Source organism: Hippocampus zosterae, chromosome 16 (genome assembly GCF_025434085.1).
Source record: "Hippocampus zosterae strain Florida chromosome 16, ASM2543408v3, whole genome shotgun sequence".
NCBI lineage: Eukaryota > Metazoa > Chordata > Actinopteri > Syngnathiformes > Syngnathidae > Hippocampus > Hippocampus zosterae.
In genome coordinates, this window is record NC_067466.1 from 6,232,571 (window position 1) to 6,252,288 (window position 19,718).

A 19,718-nucleotide genomic window follows, 5' to 3' on the forward strand; every position below is an offset into this window, starting at 1 on the left:
TTCTACTCTATCTAATCTGCTCGATCACACTGCTGTCAACCCGCTGTACCTCCAAACTCCTTGGCTTACTCGCAGTTGGAGGGTTCCCCCCGAACGGGGGGACAAATCAAGGAACCAATCCCTGCACCCCGAACGGGGTGCCCTTACGGCGTTTTTTTTTTTTTTCGGCTAACCGCCCCCTGAACCTGGCAGGGTGGCGGGCGGACCTTTTGCTCCAGGCGGGGGACATAGAGACAAATCCGGGGCCCACACAGACACTCTCACGCACGCAACAAACACACACACAACAAACTACCTGGACATGCGACATTTGCACACAACAGATTACAAGAAGACAGACATCCTTCAGATGCAACCACCACACACCACACTGGGTACACAAACATTGCACAAACATAAACACTAGACAATACAACATAACATGGAAATGCAGACTACATCCCAAAACACCACCACGAACAACAACACCTCGTAGGACACCAACAGGCAGCAGAGCACAAACAGACCAAAACAACACACTCGCCTCACCAACACTACCCTCAAAGGCAACACGGACAGACAACTCCAACAGAGATACAACAAACACAAGACCACCCCCCCAAACCTGGACCTGCAATAGCTGCAATAGAATCATCACACGCAGACAAACCTCACTCAGATGCAACTCAACACACCCACACTGGATACACAGACATTGCTCCGGCATCACCACCCGCCAATACACAAACACGTGGACATGCAGAACACACACGCAAACAACAAACACCCCAACACCACAACCCCCGAACAACCCACAAAGAACAACACCCACCAACAAAAACAACAAACACACACTGACCATACTACAAATAAACATCAACGGCATCCAAAACAAGAAAACAGAACTAGAAGAACTCGCCTCACAACAGCACGCAGACATCATCACCATACAAGAAACCAAACTAGAAAAACAACACAACACACCTCGTCTCACCAACTACACCAGCATTAGGAAAGACAGAGAACACAAGGGAGGAGGAGGACTGCTCACATACATTCACAAATCAGTCACATTCACTCCCATGAACATCCCCAACAACATTAACACCAACAGTACAGAAATTCAAACCGTAAAGATTCACATAACCAACCACAAAAGACTACACATATGCAACATGTATATACCCCCCAGAGATACCACCCGACCAGACCACGCCACAGAAGACACAGACATCACCAACACCTTCCAATACATAAACTCGCTGAACAACACCATTCTAACCGCAGACATCAACGCTCACTCAACACAATGGCACTCTCCCTACGACGACCACAGAGGCACCCACATTGCAGACATACTACAAAACTCCCAACAAATCACTCTAAACGCAAACACACCCACCAGAAAACCTACAAACATCAACCAACAACCAACATCACCGGACATCACAACAGCCAGCAACAGCATCACAAACAGAACAACATGGACCACAATACACGCACTCAGTTCAGACCACCTTCCTATCAAAATCACACATAACACGCGTGCTCCTTTCCGCCTACAACAACACCTTCAAACTTACACAAATTACAGGAAAGCAGACTGGGAAGGATACACCTCTGAAATAGAATCAGCACTGGAGAACATAACCATACCTGACAACATCCACACAGCCAACACCATGCTCACAAACCTCATACTTACAGCAGACAAACACCACATACCCCACGGAAAAATAAAAAGCAAATCACTTCTCCTACCACAACACATCAGAACACTCATCAGCCAAAGAAACGACATCAGACAACAAAACCACCAAGACCCACGCATCACAGACCTAAACAAAGAAATAGACACACAAATCCAAAAACACAAACAAGAGCTATGGAAAGAACACTTAACGGATGCATGGAACCACAGACACAAACAACACATACTCTGGAACACAGTAACAAGACTATCAAACAAAGAACAAAAAGCACCAGAAAACACCACAATACAGTTCGGACAACACACGGCAATATCCAACAAACAGAAAGCACGAGCATTCAACAAACAATTCACCAACATAATACAACACAAAACCAACAGAACATACAGACAACTACAACGCAAAATACGAAAACTCAACACCACGCCCATAACCATCACAGAACAACAAGTCAAACAAGCACTACAACGCTCCAAAAGCAACAACTCCACAGGCCCAGACAACATAAACATCAGACATCTGAAACACCTAGGCCCCAAAGCAATAACACTACTCACACACACTTACAACACATCACTCAACACCAACACCATCCCCGCAATATGGAAGACTGCAAAAATAATCCCAATACCAAAACCCAACAAAAACCACGCACTCGGCCCATCTTACAGACCAATAGCACTACTCAGCCCAATAGCCAAAACAATGGAAAAGGTAATACTACCCTTCATTACCAACAACACTCAACTACCCTCTCACCAACACGGCTTCCGAAAACAACACTCCACAACCACAGCACTACACCACATACACAACATCATAGCCACAGGTTTCAATCAACAAAAACCACCACAACGAACAGTTGCCATAGCCCTAGACATGTCCAAAGCCTTTGACACGGTAAACCTACACACACTCACAAACAAACTCAACAACACTAACACCCCAAACATCATCATCAAATACATCTTCAACTACATAAGGGGACGCAGACAATACACTCAATACCGGGGGGAAACATCAGAACACAGAAACACGAAAACGGGGGTACCACAGGGGGGAGTACTTTCACCAACACTATTCAACATATACATGGCAGACTTACCACAACCACCTCCAAATGTACACACAGTTACATATGCAGACGACATCACCATTCTATCCACACATGTCAAACCACAACAGGCACAACAACAAGTACAAAAATATCTCCACGACATATACAACTGGACAAAACAGAACCAACTCACACTCAACGCAGACAAAACCACCACCACTCTGTTCACACCGGATCCGGCAGAATACAGCAACAGGCTCACTTTACAAATAGATAACACCACCCTACCCACAGTCCGCGAACCCAAAATACTGGGATTAACATGGGACCCCAAACTCACCTTCTCAAAACACACACAACACACTCTAACCCGCCCCAAGCAATCAAACAAAATACTTAAAGCCTTATCAACCACTCACTGGGGAAAATCCAAAGAAACTATACTCACCACATACAAAGCAACTACACTCACACGCCTCAAATACGCAAACACTATATGGTCACCAACACTATCGGACACAAACAAGACAAAACTCCAGACCACACAGAACACCGCACTCAGAATAGCAACAGGATGCACACAAGACACAAACATACAACACTTGCATGAGGAAACAAAAACTCTCCCACTGAACACCCATCTAAAACTACACGCATCGCAAATCAGACAAAAAGCCCAACACCCAAACCACCCACTACACCCACTCACTCAACAACCACCACCACCCAGACAAAAGAAACAAACAATCTTCCACAACAACAACTACACACACAACAAAGACACAGCACCACAGGACACCAACAACGACACCATAAAACAGAACATGAAAGACATACACACCCACTTTGTACAAACACACTTGGACTCCAGACAACACAACAAAGTAATACATGCACCAGCACCAGAAATAGACCCATCAGAGCAAGACCTACCACACAGAACCAGACAACTCCTAGCACAACTCCGAACCAACAAATCACCAGCCCTCCACTCCTACCTACACAACATTACACCGGACACACACCCAACACCACTCTGTGCGCTATGCGGCACGCAAGTGCACGACACACAACACCTGTTCACCTGCACAAACATACCCACCACACTGACTCCGGAGGACCTCTGGCGAAACCCAAGCGGAGTGGCGGCCCTGCTCGCCCGCTGGGCGGCGGAGGGGGGTCTGGGGATCCGGGAGACGGAGTGAGGGCCCGGTCCCCCAATGTCGGGGCACGGGTGGGGTCGACAACAACAACAACAACAACATAAAAAAAGACTTCCCCTTTAAATATTCCTGCTGCATAATATATCTCCTTTCCTTTCGTAAAGGATGGTCAGAACCTTTCCTAAGCATTATTAAAATTTAGACGATCTTTGCTCCAGGTGCTACCGGCTCATCTCACTCGGTGAGGATAGGAAAGGAAAGTTCCTATGCCAAAATGATAATCCAAAAAGGGCCCCTGTTGGTGGATAATCAGGCCATGGGAGGTGTGAGTAAATTGTGAGGGGGTGTTGGCTGGAGCTAGAAATAATTTTGGTGTCTTGTCCCTGCAGTAGGTTCATTAAAAGAGCAACCAGTGTTTTCACCACCATGGTCGGATCTTACTCTGGAGGGTAACCCATACAGGCAGGTGGCTTGGACAAAATATTTCAACACTGTCAAAGCTGTGTTGTCTGTGCTCCAGTTGAAGGTACGTTATTAGCCTGGAATTCCCATCAATGCCGGCATGTGTCACAAACACCCACCTGTAAAACAAACATGAAAAGAATAATGATTAAATACAATAAAACAATCAAGTTTCATATCTTGTTTGAAATATCATCTCGGTAGAGAAGGTATTGCTGTGCACTTAAGACTACATGGAGGCAATTTGGAGTTTGTGTAACTTGGATATACAAATGATAAAATTCAATTTAATCTGTGCTGTCCATACAATATGGCTTTCTAATGCTCCCACGAGTACAAATATAAGATGATCCCTTATTACCGAATGAGACGCATATGCCCATCTATGTGCCATAAACTATTGGGGAATGGCACATAGTATGTTCTTCTAGCCACAGTCTGTCTCCATCTCTGGGCTGCAGCAGCTGGCTCAATACGGTTGAGGATTTCTCGAACTCTTTTTCTTTGTACTACAATACCATCAGCACGCAGGTATGCCCTCATCATCTGCAACAGGTTCATAAAACAACACAATAAAGAAAGTACACTTTCACAATGAATATAATGATATATACATGAAGGGACAAGAGTATGTAGCAGAACACTTGCTTCCGAGCCTGATCTGGGAACTTGGCTGTGCAATCTTCTGACATGCTCTTCCAGGTCAACATCATGAATGGGAGTAAATCTATTTCTGGCTGAAATCTGAAAAAACTTCATTTTTTTATGCAGGTATGAAGAGGAACAACACAACATCTCAGTGATGGCTCTCACTGTAAAGCCCTGAGTGGGGAGCAGTTCAATTTGATCACTTGTAATGTCAAGTGCTGGTCTTCCTCGTCTACCTAAAGTATGGAAATAAAAGGATTAAGGAATTCAAGCAAACGAATCACTACGTGTTTTTTATATACTGTATACAGTACAGGCATATAGACACAGATGTACATAAAAGTATATGCAGCTTCAAAACCACGAGCAGCTATTTTCTCTAACCATTTTACTCAAGAAAAAAATAATTCAAACTTATAATTGAATAACTAAAAGATCACTAGTTATTGCTTAAAAGTGTACAGCCATCGCGTTACTTAATAGTCTACTGATTTGCAGGAAAACCACTGGTATAAAACGACGTTTGACAGGGTGATAGAAGGTAAGTCACAGCAAGTCGTCAGTAAAACCCGTGTGTAGTTTGAATAAAAATACATACGAAAAACCAATGACAAAAAATGGTAGCCATTTTACCTGTGTGCAAACGATGTGCCACATGGGAACAAACACGTCCACCATTAGGAGTGGGTCCCGCAATGATGACAGATCGGAGATCTATTGGACTTTGAATCAAACTTTGAATAGTATCAGCGCTAAACTGGTCACTAACTCTTCTTAAATTAGCAATTGAAATGTTTATCGCGCGTGCTTCACTTTCACCGGCAGACCCTTGATGACAGGCACTCTCTATTGCCCTGCACCTTCGCCGAATACGTCTCAGGACACTGTCCGCCATTGTTGTTTTAAAAAACTAAGTGGGCACAGAATTTCCAAAATCATGAGCCCTGACTGGTGGGATGACACTATTTTGAAACGTACAGCCAATAGGATACCGTTACATGTTTTCGTAATCATCCTTATTTGCATTTAATGCAAGTACAGTGTAATGTCACTAGCACTACAAGTGGGCACATTTATGGCCTTACATGTTCACTAGTAAGCGTCAAAATCATCTTACCAGTGAACTAGTGGGCACATTTATGGCCTTAAATGTTCAGTAGTAAGCGTCAAAATAATCTTATTAGTGAACTAGTGGGCGTTTTGCGGCTTACATGTTCACTAGTAAGCGTCAAAATGACCTTACTAGTGAGCGTTTTGTGGCTTACATGTTCACTAGTAAGCGTCAAAATGACCTTACTAGTAAACTAGTGAGCGTTTTGTGGCTTACATGTTCACTAGTAAGCCTCAAAATGATCTTACTAGTGAACTAGTAGGCGTTTTGTGGCTTACATGTTCACTAGTAAGCGTCAAAATGACCTAACTAGTGAACTATTGGGCGTTTTGTGGCTTACATGTTCACTAGTAAGCCTCAAAATGATCTTACTAGTGAACTAGTAGGCGATGTGTGGCTTACATGTCAACTAGTAAGCCTCAAAATGAACTTACTAGTGAACTAGTGGGCACATTTATGGCCTTACATGTTCACTAGTAAGCGTCAAAATGATCTTATTAGTGAACTAGTGGGCGTTTTGCGGCTTACATGTTCACTAGTAAGCGTCAAAATGACCTTACTAGTGAACTAGTGAGCGTTTTGTGGCTTACATGTTCACTAGTAAGCGTCAAAATGATCTTACTAGTGAACTAGTGGGCGTTCTGTGGCTTACATGTTCACTAGAAGCCTCAAAATTATCTTACTAGTGAACTAGCGGGCGTTTTGTGGCTTACATGTCAACTAGTAAGCCTCAAAATGATCTTACTAGTGAACTAGTGGGCACATTTATGGCCTTACATGTTCACTAGTAAGCGTCAAAATGACCTTACTAGTGAACTAGTGGGCAATATGGAATAAATACTCAAAGGGCTTGCCAGGCAAGCCCATTGAGTATTTAAAGGGTTCAAAGGGCTTGCCTGGCAAGCCCTTTGAGTATTTATTCATCCGTGATGGTATTGTAGACCAATGAGAGCACGTCCGACAGACACGTGGACTTCGGGCGGCCAATCATGATGCATTTCGAGCCAAGCCCCAACAAAAACGGAGGAGAAAACTTTCAGACGCTTTGAAAGCTTTTGGGGTACATATTACTCTTGTTGTTACACAAAATTTTGTTTTACGATTATTTTAGGCGGTAACGTTATGGTGTAAATGTCAAATACGTGGTCAATTTATCAAGATGAAGCCTGCTTAAAAATTTGCTCCAACAATTTTGGAGATGTGTCTGACTTTGACAGCAATGGCGGCAGTTCAACGCTGACAGTCGCAGTCGGGTGCAGATTTATTTCGGCAGGACTTTCTAAAATCTGCCGTTTGCTCTGACAGTTCTCTGTCTGACAGTCACATTTTGTCTTATTACTCACAAGCTAATTGACATTTAAAAAAAGAGTTAATGTTTGGAACACGATTTTGCTCTTACTGTTTGCTGCCTTAGTTCGTTTGAAATATTCGCTTCCTGCATTACATGAAGTACATTTTTTAATATTCACAAGACTGTAACTGTGCATTATAAATAATGTCACATTTGCACTATGTTTTACTGGATCTACAACTAAACTAGGTCCTCGTTTCTGGGAGAGTCCACAGCACCTCCTGTATCACAACCATTCTGCCGGCACACCTTCAGCAGCACGATGTTTCTAACGGGAGCTGGAGGGTGATCAGCTTCATTGAAGAACAGGAGGAGGAGAGGCACAACGTTTGTCATTTGTGATATGTTTTTAGACTTTTCTCCTAACTAAAAAAACTATGTTTTGTTAATTTCTTGATATAGTTCTTGTATTTAAATATTTTAACAATCAAATATTTTTCAACTGTGTTTTAGATATTAATTGTATGAAATAAATCAGTGAAGCCCCATTCAAATTCTACTCTATCTAATCTGCTCGATCACACTGCTGTCAACCCGCTGTACCTCCAAACTCCTTGGCTTACTCGCAGTTGGAGGGTTCCCCCCGAACTGGGGGACAAATCCAGGAACCAATCCCTGCACCCCGAACGGGGTGCCCTTACGGCCGTTTTTTTTTTTTTTCGGCTAACCGCCCCCTGAACCTGGCAGGGTGGCGGGCGGACCTTTTGCTCCAGGCGGGGGACATAGAGACAAATCCGGGGCCCACACAGACACTCTCACGCACGCAACAAACACACACACAACAAACTACCTGGACATGCGACATTTGCACACAACAGATTACAAGAAGACAGACATCCTTCAGATGCAACCACCACACACCACACTGGGTACACAAACATTGCACAAACATAAACACTAGACAATACAACATAACATGGAAATGCAGACTACATCCCAAAACACCACCACGAACAACAACACCTCGTAGGACACCAACAGGCAGCAGAGCACAAACAGACCAAAACAACACACTCGCCTCACCAACACTACCCTCAAAGGCAACACGGACAGACAACTCCAACAGAGATACAACAAACACAAGACCACCCCCCCAAACCTGGACCTGCAATAGCTGCAATAGAATCATCACACGCAGACAAACCTCACTCAGATGCAACTCAACACACCCACACTGGATACACAGACATTGCTCCGGCATCACCACCCGCCAATACACAAACACGTGGACATGCAGAACACACACGCAAACAACAAACACCCCAACACCACAACCCCCGAACAACCCACAAAGAACAACACCCACCAACAAAAACAACAAACACACACTGACCATACTACAAATAAACATCAACGGCATCCAAAACAAGAAAACAGAACTAGAAGAACTCGCCTCACAACAGCACGCAGACATCATCACCATACAAGAAACCAAACTAGAAAAACAACACAACACACCTCGTCTCACCAACTACACCAGCATTAGGAAAGACAGAGAACACAAGGGAGGAGGAGGACTGCTCACATACATTCACAAATCAGTCACATTCACTCCCATGAACATCCCCAACAACATTAACACCAACACTACAGAAATTCAAACCGTAAAGATTCACATAACCAACCACAAAAGACTACACATATGCAACATGTATATACCCCCCAGAGATACCACCCGACCAGACCACGCCACAGAAGACACAGACATCACCAACACCTTCCAATACATAAACTCGCTGAACAACACCATTCTAACCGCAGACATCAACGCTCACTCAACACAATGGCACTCTCCCTACGACGACCACAGAGGCACCCACATTGCAGACATACTACAAAACTCCCAACAAATCACTCTAAACGCAAACACACCCACCAAAAAACCTACAAACATCAACCAACAACCAACATCACCGGACATCACAACAGCCAGCAACAGCATCACAAACAGAACAACATGGACCACAATACACGCACTCAGTTCAGACCACCTTCCTATCAAAATCACACACAACACGCGTGCTCCTTTCCGCCTACAACAACACCTTCAAACTTACACAAATTACAGGAAAGCAGACTGGGAAGGATACACCTCTGAAATAGAATCAGCACTGGAGAACATAACCATACCTGACAACATCCACACAGCCAACACCATGCTCACAAACCTCATACTTACAGCAGACAAACACCACATACCCCACGGAAAAATAAAAAGCAAATCACTTCTCCTACCACAACACATCAGAACACTCATCAGCCAAAGAAACGACATCAGACAACAAAACCACCAAGACCCACGCATCACAGACCTAAACAAAGAAATAGACACACAAATCCAAAAACACAAACAAGAGCTATGGAAAGAACACTTAACGGATGCATGGAACCACAGACACAAACAACACATACTCTGGAACACAGTAACAAGACTATCAAACAAAGAACAAAAAGCACCAGAAAACACCACAATACAGTTCGGACAACACACGGCAATATCCAACAAACAGAAAGCACGAGCATTCAACAAACAATTCACCAACATAATACAACACAAAACCAACAGAACATACAGACAACTACAACGCAAAATAAGAAAACTCAACACCACGCCCATAACCATCACAGAACAACAAGTCAAACAAGCACTACAACGCTCCAAAAGCAACAACTCCACAGGCCCAGACAACATAAACATCAGACATCTGAAACACCTAGGCCCCAAAGCAATAACACTACTCACACACACTTACAACACATCACTCAACACCAACACCATCCCCGCAATATGGAAGACTGCAAAAATAATCCCAATACCAAAACCCAACAAAAACCACGCACTCGGCCCATCTTACAGACCAATAGCACTACTCAGCCCAATAGCCAAAACAATGGAAAAGGTAATACTACCCTTCATTACCAACAACACTCAACTACCCTCTCACCAACACGGCTTCCGAAAACAACACTCCACAACCACAGCACTACACCACATACACAACATCATAGCCACAGGTTTCAATCAACAAAAACCACCACAACGAACAGTTGCCATAGCCCTAGACATGTCCAAAGCCTTTGACACGGTAAACCTACACACACTCACAAACAAACTCAACAACACTAACACCCCAAACATCATCATCAAATACATCTTCAACTACATAAGGGGACGCAGACAATACACTCAATACCGGGGGGAAACATCAGAACACAGAAACACGAAAACGGGGGTACCACAGGGGGGAGTACTTTCACCAACACTATTCAACATATACATGGCAGACTTACCACAACCACCTCCAAATGTACACACAGTTACATATGCAGACGACATCACCATTCTATCCACACATGTCAAACCACAACAGGCACAACAACAAGTACAAAAATATCTCCACGACATATACAACTGGACAAAACAGAACCAACTCACACTCAACGCAGACAAAACCACCACCACTCTGTTCACACCGGATCCGGCAGAATACAGCAACAGGCTCACTTTACAAATAGATAACACCACCCTACCCACAGTCCGCGAACCCAAAATACTGGGATTAACATGGGACCCCAAACTCACCTTCTCAAAACACACACAACACACTCTAACCCGCCCCAAGCAATCAAACAAAATACTTAAAGCCTTATCAACCACTCACTGGGGAAAATCCAAAGAAACTATACTCACCACATACAAAGCAACCACACTCAAACGCCTCAAATACGCAAACACTATATGGTCACCAACACTATCGGACACAAACAAGACAAAACTCCAGACCACACAGAACACCGCACTCAGAATAGCAACAGGATGCACACAAGACACAAACATACAACACTTGCATGAGGAAACAAAAACTCTCCCACTGAACACCCATCTAAAACTACACGCATCGCAAATCAGACAAAAAGCCCAACACCCAAACCACCCACTACACCCACTCACTCAACAACCACCACCACCCAGACAAAAGAAACAAACAATCTTCCACAACAACAACTACACACACAACAAAGACACAGCACCACAGGACACCAACAACGACACCATAAAACAGAACATGAAAGACATACACACCCACTTTGTACAAACACACTTGGACACCAGACAACACAACAAAGTAATACATGCACCAGCACCAGAAATAGACCCATCAGAGCAAGACCTACCACACAGAACCAGACAACTCCTAGCACAACTCCGAACCAACAAATCACCAGCCCTCCACTCCTACCTACACAACATTACACCGGACACACACCCAACACCACTGTGTGCGCTATGCGGCACGCAAGTGCACGACACACAACACCTGTTCACCTGCACAAACATACCCACCACACTGACTCCGGAGGACCTCTGGCGAAACCCAAGCGGAGTGGCGGCCCTGCTCGCCCGCTGGGCGGCGGAGGGGGGTCTGGGGATCCGGGAGACGGAGTGAGGGCCCGGTCCCCCAATGTCGGGGCACGGGTGGGGTCGACAACAACAACAACAACATCAACCTGCTGTAAATAATGCCTCCATTCATGATTGTAGAAACCCCAGAACGGTAAACATGTGATTATTTTATTTTAAAATATAAGAAGCCTATGTTTTGCAATTGTGCTCATTTTCATTGTATTGCACGACAAATATAATAGATGAGCCGGTTTGGGGACATCATCAACCAAGCTGCTGCTCCAATTGCAATGCGATATATTGTCCTGCTCTCCTAAATTCGCATCTACACCACAAATTATAACATCCTAACTGATTTAGCAACAACTGAAAATTCACATCATTATTTAGGGAGTTGCATAACTGTTGCATTATATGGTGCCCTATTCATTTTATTTAGTATAGCATACATATATAAAAGTGGAAAGATACTGCAGAGCTGTGCCATTACTCTTTATCTCTGTGTACATAATAAATAAACATCACCTACAGATACATTGGTAAAAATTGCTTGATTCCTTCTGTATACTGTAGATATTACGCAAATGGCGGTAAATAATTGTGAAAGCTCAGAATCAGGTTTTAAAGGGTTAATTCTTTGCTGGGTGGAGCTCTTATCATGGAGCCAATAGGAGGTGTCCTCGGGTGGTGTCCGTCCCTCATTCAGCTCGGGTCCTCCACCAGAGGCCAGGAAGCCCGAGGGCCCCGCGCAGTACCCCCGCCGCTCCCAGCACCGCACACCTCCGGACCGAGATGTCCGACGCTGGTCCCGGGATCTGTCGCAACCACCCATCCAGTCCGGGGGTCACTGCCCCGAGCGCCCCGACCACCACAGGCACGACCGCCACCCCCACCCCCCAGGCCCTCCCCAGCCCCTCCCCGAGCCCCTGGTACCCCCCGAGCCCCCCATGCTCCCCCCTCCCGATGCCTCCACCACCTGGGACCGCCACATCCACCACAACGGCCCTCCTCCGCCCCCCATCCACGACCACGACATCTGGCTGGCTCGCCACCACCATCCCGCCAGTCTGGATCCGGAAGTCCCACAGGATCCCCGCTCCGCCACCCTCCACCACCCTCGGAGGTGCCCCCCACTCCGACCCCGGGGCCCCCAGTCCACACTCCGCACAGATGCCTCGGCAGACCACGCCAGCCACCTGGCCATGGCGCTCCACGCAGGCCCCCCCTGCCAGCATCCCACACCCCGCAGCCACGTGCCGGATCGTCCCAGGCGCCTCCCCGCAAAACCCACACCCCGGGTCCTGTCCGGCGCGGCACATCCGGGCCTCGACGGCTCCGGCGCCCAAGGCCCGCTCCTGAGCAGCCAGGATGAGCGCCCCTGCGCTGTCCCCCAGGCCAGTCCCCTCCAGCCACCGATAGGACTTCTTGAGATCAGCCACCTCAGCCACGGTCCGGTGGCACATCCCGCGTAGGGGCCCGCCCCACCACGATGGCCCCCCCCCCAGCGCCCGTCCCTCCGCTCCCCACTTGGGGCAAAAAATGAGCACATAACACCATCCAGTGTGGGTCCTTGGGCAAGAGCCTTCACGCTAATGCGTACCTCATACAATGATGAGAGACAATAAAATGAATGACATGCCAGCTCAGACGTCGCCCGGCCAAACAAGGTCTGCGTCAGGTGCTGGGGAACCAAAGCACCTTGATGAAAAATGGAGCAGAGATGGGCAAGATGCAATAACATGGCTCTGTTGGAATGCTACTACTCAAGCAAGCCTAGTCAGAGAGGTTACATGGAGAGAATGTGGGCTAAATGGTTACTTCGAAACCCACAGTCACGGGTGGCCACGAAACAACTCGTAACTCAGTGTTCCAACATCCACAAACGGCAACTGCTGTCACAACTTGAGATTGATGAGGTACAACGCAGGTTCCATGGTGAGGGGCCCCAGGCTGCCAGATCAGAGGAGGAGTTCATACCAGAGTGAATGCAGATGATGAGATTGGGAGGCCAGCCCCAATGAATGAAATGCTGAGCGAGGCAGCAACTGACCTGAAAGCTAAGATCATGGCAAGAATGAAAGCTGGGAAACCTAGAATCCGATTACAACGGCTATGTGAAGTACCACCTGAAAGTCTCTTGGAAAGTGTGAATTCAGCACTGAGGGCGATCCTTACCGTAACGATCACGGAAATGAACTGATATACGCTTCAGCATCAGTGATCCTTGAGATGCTTGGCTATAAGAGCAACCATGGAAGCCATGAGATACATTACCGACCATGGAAAAGACGGTTGGAGGCTAAGATCAAGGCGGCTCGGAAAGATGTGAGTCAATTGACTGAGGTCCAGAGAGGTGTGATGAAAAGGCCGATCCTGAGAGGTACATCCAGATGACCATATATGAAGCACTCGAAACAAAGGCTCCAAGCCTTGTCCAGCCGCCTAAAGCGGTACACGAAAGAGAATGAGGCCAGACGAATAAACAGGCTGTTTGCAACACAACCTGCGAAAGTGTACGCTCAGTGGCAGGGTCCTAACAACAGAGCTGATCCACCAAGACTGGAAACTGAAAGGTACTGGGGAGGCAGATGGGAGAAGGAGGTTGCACATAACAGCAGTGCACAATGGCTGGTCACCCAAAGAGAGGAGCACAGACACCTCCCTGAACAGAACCCAATTACCATAACAGTGGCAGACATAAAGGAAATAGTCTCAAATATGAAGAACTGGACAGCACCAGGCCCGGACATGGTCCACACTTACTGGCTAAAGAGACTCACAGCACTCCATGAGCGCCCAGCAGCACAAATGAACCAGCTGCCTAGGGATGGGACTCACCCAGGATGGCTAACCGAAGGGCGAACGATCCTTATCATGAAAGATCCCTCAAAGGGTGCAGTCGCATCCAACTATCGGCCAATAACCTGTCCCTCCACAATTTTGGAAGCTCATGTTGCGGCTAAGATAAGTGCACACATGGATCAATACATGAGCGAAGCACGGAAGGGCATTGGTAGAGATACCAGGGGAGCCAAACATCAGCTCCTGGTTGACAGAACAGTCGCACAAGACTGCAGGTCCCGATGTACCAACCTGTGCACAGCCTGGATTGATTAAAAGAAAGCCTATGACTCGATGCCACATACATGGATCACTGAATGCTTGGATGTGTATAAGGTGAACAGGACCCTAAGAGCCTTCGTTGCGAACTTGATGAGGATGTGGAAAACCACACTTGAAGCCAATGGCAAGCCACTTACCCAAGTGTCCATCAAATGTGGCATATACCAAGGTGATGCACTCTCCCCATTGCTGTTCTGCATAGGACTGAACTCCCTAAGCCAAGTAATCACCAAGACAGGCTATGGATACAGCCTCAGAAATGAAGCTACGATCAGTCACCTCCTCTACATGGATGACATAAAGCTGTATGCTAAGAGTGAAAGGGACATAGACTCCCTGATCCACACAACCAGGATCTACAGCAGCGACATCGGGATGTGATAGTCGGATGGTGACTAAGAGAGGAACGGTAGTCCGGACTGAAGGGGTCTCACTCCCCGAAGGAACAATAGCAGACATTGAGGACAGCTACAAGTACCTCGGTGTACCACAAGCCAATGGCAACCTTGAACTGGCAACAAGGAAAGCGGCTGGGGACTAGTGAGTGTGAGAGCCACTGTCCAGGATGAAACATCCAAGCTCCATGAATACATCAAGGAGAAGGCTCCAACGGATGACGTACTCAGAGAATGTCTCAGACAATGGGCAACAGAGGATGAGGCGCTGGAAGAGGGACCATCATCGGAGGACAAGCCCCTACACGGGATGTACCACCGGACCATAACTGAAGTGGCCGATCTCAAGAATTCCCATCAGTGGCTAGAGAGGGCTGGCCTGAAGGACAGTACAGAGGCACTCATCCTGGCTGCTCAGGAGCAGGCCCTGAGCACTAGAGCCATTGAGGCCCAGATATACCACACCAGACAAGACCCAAGGTGTAGGTTGTGCAAAGAGGCACCTGAGACGATCTAACACATAACTGCAGGGTGTAAGGTGCTGGCAGGGAAAGCCTATATGGAACGCCATAACCAGGTGGCTGGCATAGTCTACCGAAACATCTGTGCGGAGTACGGACTGGAAACCCCAAGGTCAAAATGGGAAACACCTCCGAAGGTGGTGGAGAATGACAGAGCGAAGATCCTATGGGACTTCCAGATCCAGACTGACAAGATGGTAATGGCGAACCAACCAGATATCCTGATGATAGATAAAGGGCAGAGGAAAGCCGTTGTAGTGGATGTAGCGGTCCCAAGTGCTGGAAACATCAGAAAGAAGGAACACGAGAAACTCGAGAAATCCCAAGGGCTCAGAGAGGAGCTGGAGAGAGCCTGGAAGGTAAAGGGGACAGTCGTGCCTGTGGTGGTCGGAGCACTCGGGGCAGTGACCCCCAAACTAGATGATGAGTGGTTGCAACAGATCCCGGGAACAACATCGGACATCTCAGTCCAGAAATGTGCAGTGCTGGGAACGGCAAGGATACTGCGCAGAACCCTCAAGCTTCCTGGCCTCTGGTAGAGGACCCCAGCTGAATGAGGGATGGACACCACCTGAGGGGTGAGACGAGGATTTTTTTTATAGATATACAGTAGATACACATTCACTCCCATGAACATCCCCAACAACATTAACACCAACAGTACAGAAATTCAAACCGTAAAGATTCACATAACCAACCACAAAAGACTACACATATGCAACATGTATATACCCCCCAGAGATACCACCCGACCAGACCACGCCACAGAAGACACAGACATCACCAACACCTTCCAATACAAAAACTCGCTGAACAACACCATTCTAACCGCAGACATCAACGCTCACTCAACACAATGGCACTCTCCCTACGACGACCACAGAGGCACCCACATTGCAGACATACTACAAAACTCCCAACAAATCACTCTAAACGCAAACACACCCACCAAAAAACCTACAAACATCAACCAACAACCAACATCACCGGACATCACAACAGCCAGCAACAGCATCACAAACAGAACAACATGGACCACAATACACGCACTCAGTTCAGACCACCTTCCTATCAAAATCACACACAACACGCGTGCTCCTTTCCGCCTACAACAACACCTTCAAACTTACACAAATTACAGGAAAGCAGACTGGGAAGGATACACCTCTGAAATAGAATCAGCACTGGAGAACATAACCATACCTGACAACATCCACACAGCCAACACCATGCTCACAAACCTCATACTTACAGCAGACAAACACCACATACCCCACGGAAAAATAAAAAGCAAATCACTTCTCCTACCACAACACATCAGAACACTCATCAGCCAAAGAAACGACATCAGACAACAAAACCACCAAGACCCACGCATCACAGACCTAAACAAAGAAATAGACACACAAATCCAAAAACACAAACAAGAGCTATGGAAAGAACACTTAACGGATGCATGGAACCACAGACACAAACAACACATACTCTGGAACACAGTAACAAGACTATCAAACAAAGAACAAAAAGCACCAGAAAACACCACAATACAGTTCGGACAACACACGGCAATATCCAACAAACAGAAAGCACGAGCATTCAACAAACAATTCACCAACATAATACAACACAAAACCAACAGAACATACAGACAACTACAACGCAAAATACGAAAACTCAACACCACGCCCATAACCATCACAGAACAACAAGTCAAACAAGCACTACAACGCTCCAAAAGCAACAACTCCACAGGCCCAGACAACATAAACATCAGACATCTGAAACACCTAGGCCCCAAAGCAATAACACTACTCACACACACTTACAACACATCACTCAACACCAACACCATCCCCGCAATATGGAAGACTGCAAAAATAATCCCAATACCAAAACCCAACAAAAACCACGCACTCGGCCCATCTTACAGACCAATAGCACTACTCAGCCCAATAGCCAAAACAATGGAAAAGGTAATACTACCCTTCATTACCAACAACACTCAACTACCCTCTCACCAACACGGCTTCCGAAAACAACACTCCACAACCACAGCACTACACCACATACACAACATCATAGCCACAGGTTTCAATCAACAAAAACCACCACAACGAACAGTTGCCATAGCCCTAGACATGTCCAAAGCCTTTGACACGGTAAACCTACACACACTCACAAACAAACTCAACAACACTAACACCCCAAACATCATCATCAAATACATCTTCAACTACATAAGGGGACGCAGACAATACACTCAATACCGGGGGGAAACATCAGAACACAGAAACACGAAAACGGGGGTACCACAGGGGGGAGTACTTTCACCAACACTATTCAACATATACATGGCAGACTTACCACAACCACCTCCAAATGTACACACAGTTACATATGCAGACGACATCACCATTCTATCCACACATGTCAAACCACAACAGGCACAACAACAAGTACAAAAATATCTCCACGACATATACAACTGGACAAAACAGAACCAACTCATACTCAACGCAGACAAAACCACCACCACTCTGTTCACACCGGATCCGGCAGAATACAGCAACAGGCTCACTTTACAAATAGATAACACCACCCTACCCACAGTCCGCGAACCCAAAATACTGGGATTAACATGGGACCCCAAACTCACCTTCTCAAAACACACACAACACACTCTAACCCGCGCCAAGCAATCAAACAAAATACTTAAAGCCTTAACAACCACTCACTGGGGAAAATCCAAAGAAACTATACTCACCACATACAAAGCAACCACACTCACACGCCTCGAATACGCAAACACTATATGGTCACCAACACTATCGGACACAAACAAGACAAAACTCCAGACCACACAGAACACAGTACTCAGAATAGCAACAGGATGCACACAAGACACAAACATACAACACTTGCATGAGGAAACAAAAACTCTCCCACTGAACACCCATCTAAAACTACACGCATCGCAAATCAGACAAAAAGCCCAACACCCAACCCACCCACTACACCCACTCACTCAACAACCACCACCACCCAGACAAAAGAAACAAACAATCTTCCACAACAACAACTACACACACAACAAAGACACAGCACCACAGGACACCAACAACGACACCATAAAACAGAACATGAAAGACATACACACCCACTTTGTACAAACACACTTGGACACCAGACAACACAACAAAGTAATACATGCACCAGCACCAGAAAAAGACCCATCAGAGCAAGACCTACCACACAGAACCAGACAACTCCTAGCACAACTCCGAACCAACAAATCACCAGCCCTCCACTCCTACCTACACAACATTACACCGGACACACACCCAACACCACTCTGTGCGCTATGCGGCACGCAAGTGCACGACACACAACACCTGTTCACCTGCACAAACATACCCACCACACTGACTCCGGAGGACCTCTGGCGAAACCCAAGCGGAGTGGCGGCCCTGCTCGCCCGCTGGGCGGAGGAGGGGGGTCTGGGGATCCGGGAGACGGAGTGAGGGCCCGGTCCCCCAATGTCGGGGCACGGGTGGGGTCGACAACAACAACAACAACAACATAAAAAAAGACTCCCCCTTTAAATATTCCTGCTGCATAATATATCTCCTTTCCTTTCGTAAAGGATGGTCAGAACCTTTCCTAAGCATTATTAAAATTTAGACGATCTTTGCTCCAGGTGCTACCGGCTCATCTCACTCGGTTAGGATAGGAAAGGAAAGTTCCTATGCCAAAATGATAATCCAAAAAGGGCCCCTGTTGGTGGATAATCA

At 46.4% G+C, this 19,718-nt stretch overlaps 1 protein-coding gene across 6 annotated transcripts in view; it reads left to right on the forward strand.

The window, feature by feature from the left end:
- LOC127587825 (uncharacterized) overlaps positions 1-19,718 on the forward strand; it is a 257,761-nt gene that overhangs the window by 171,838 nt on the left and 66,205 nt on the right. The window contains exon 2 of one of the 6 annotated variants that reach the window (XM_052046298.1): positions 7,673-7,915. The exons of the other annotated variants lie outside the window; for them this stretch is intronic. The gene's annotated coding sequence lies outside the window, so the exon portion shown is untranslated. Of the gene's footprint in view, positions 1-7,672; positions 7,916-19,718 lie in introns of those variants that run through there. 6 annotated transcript variants of the gene reach the window in all.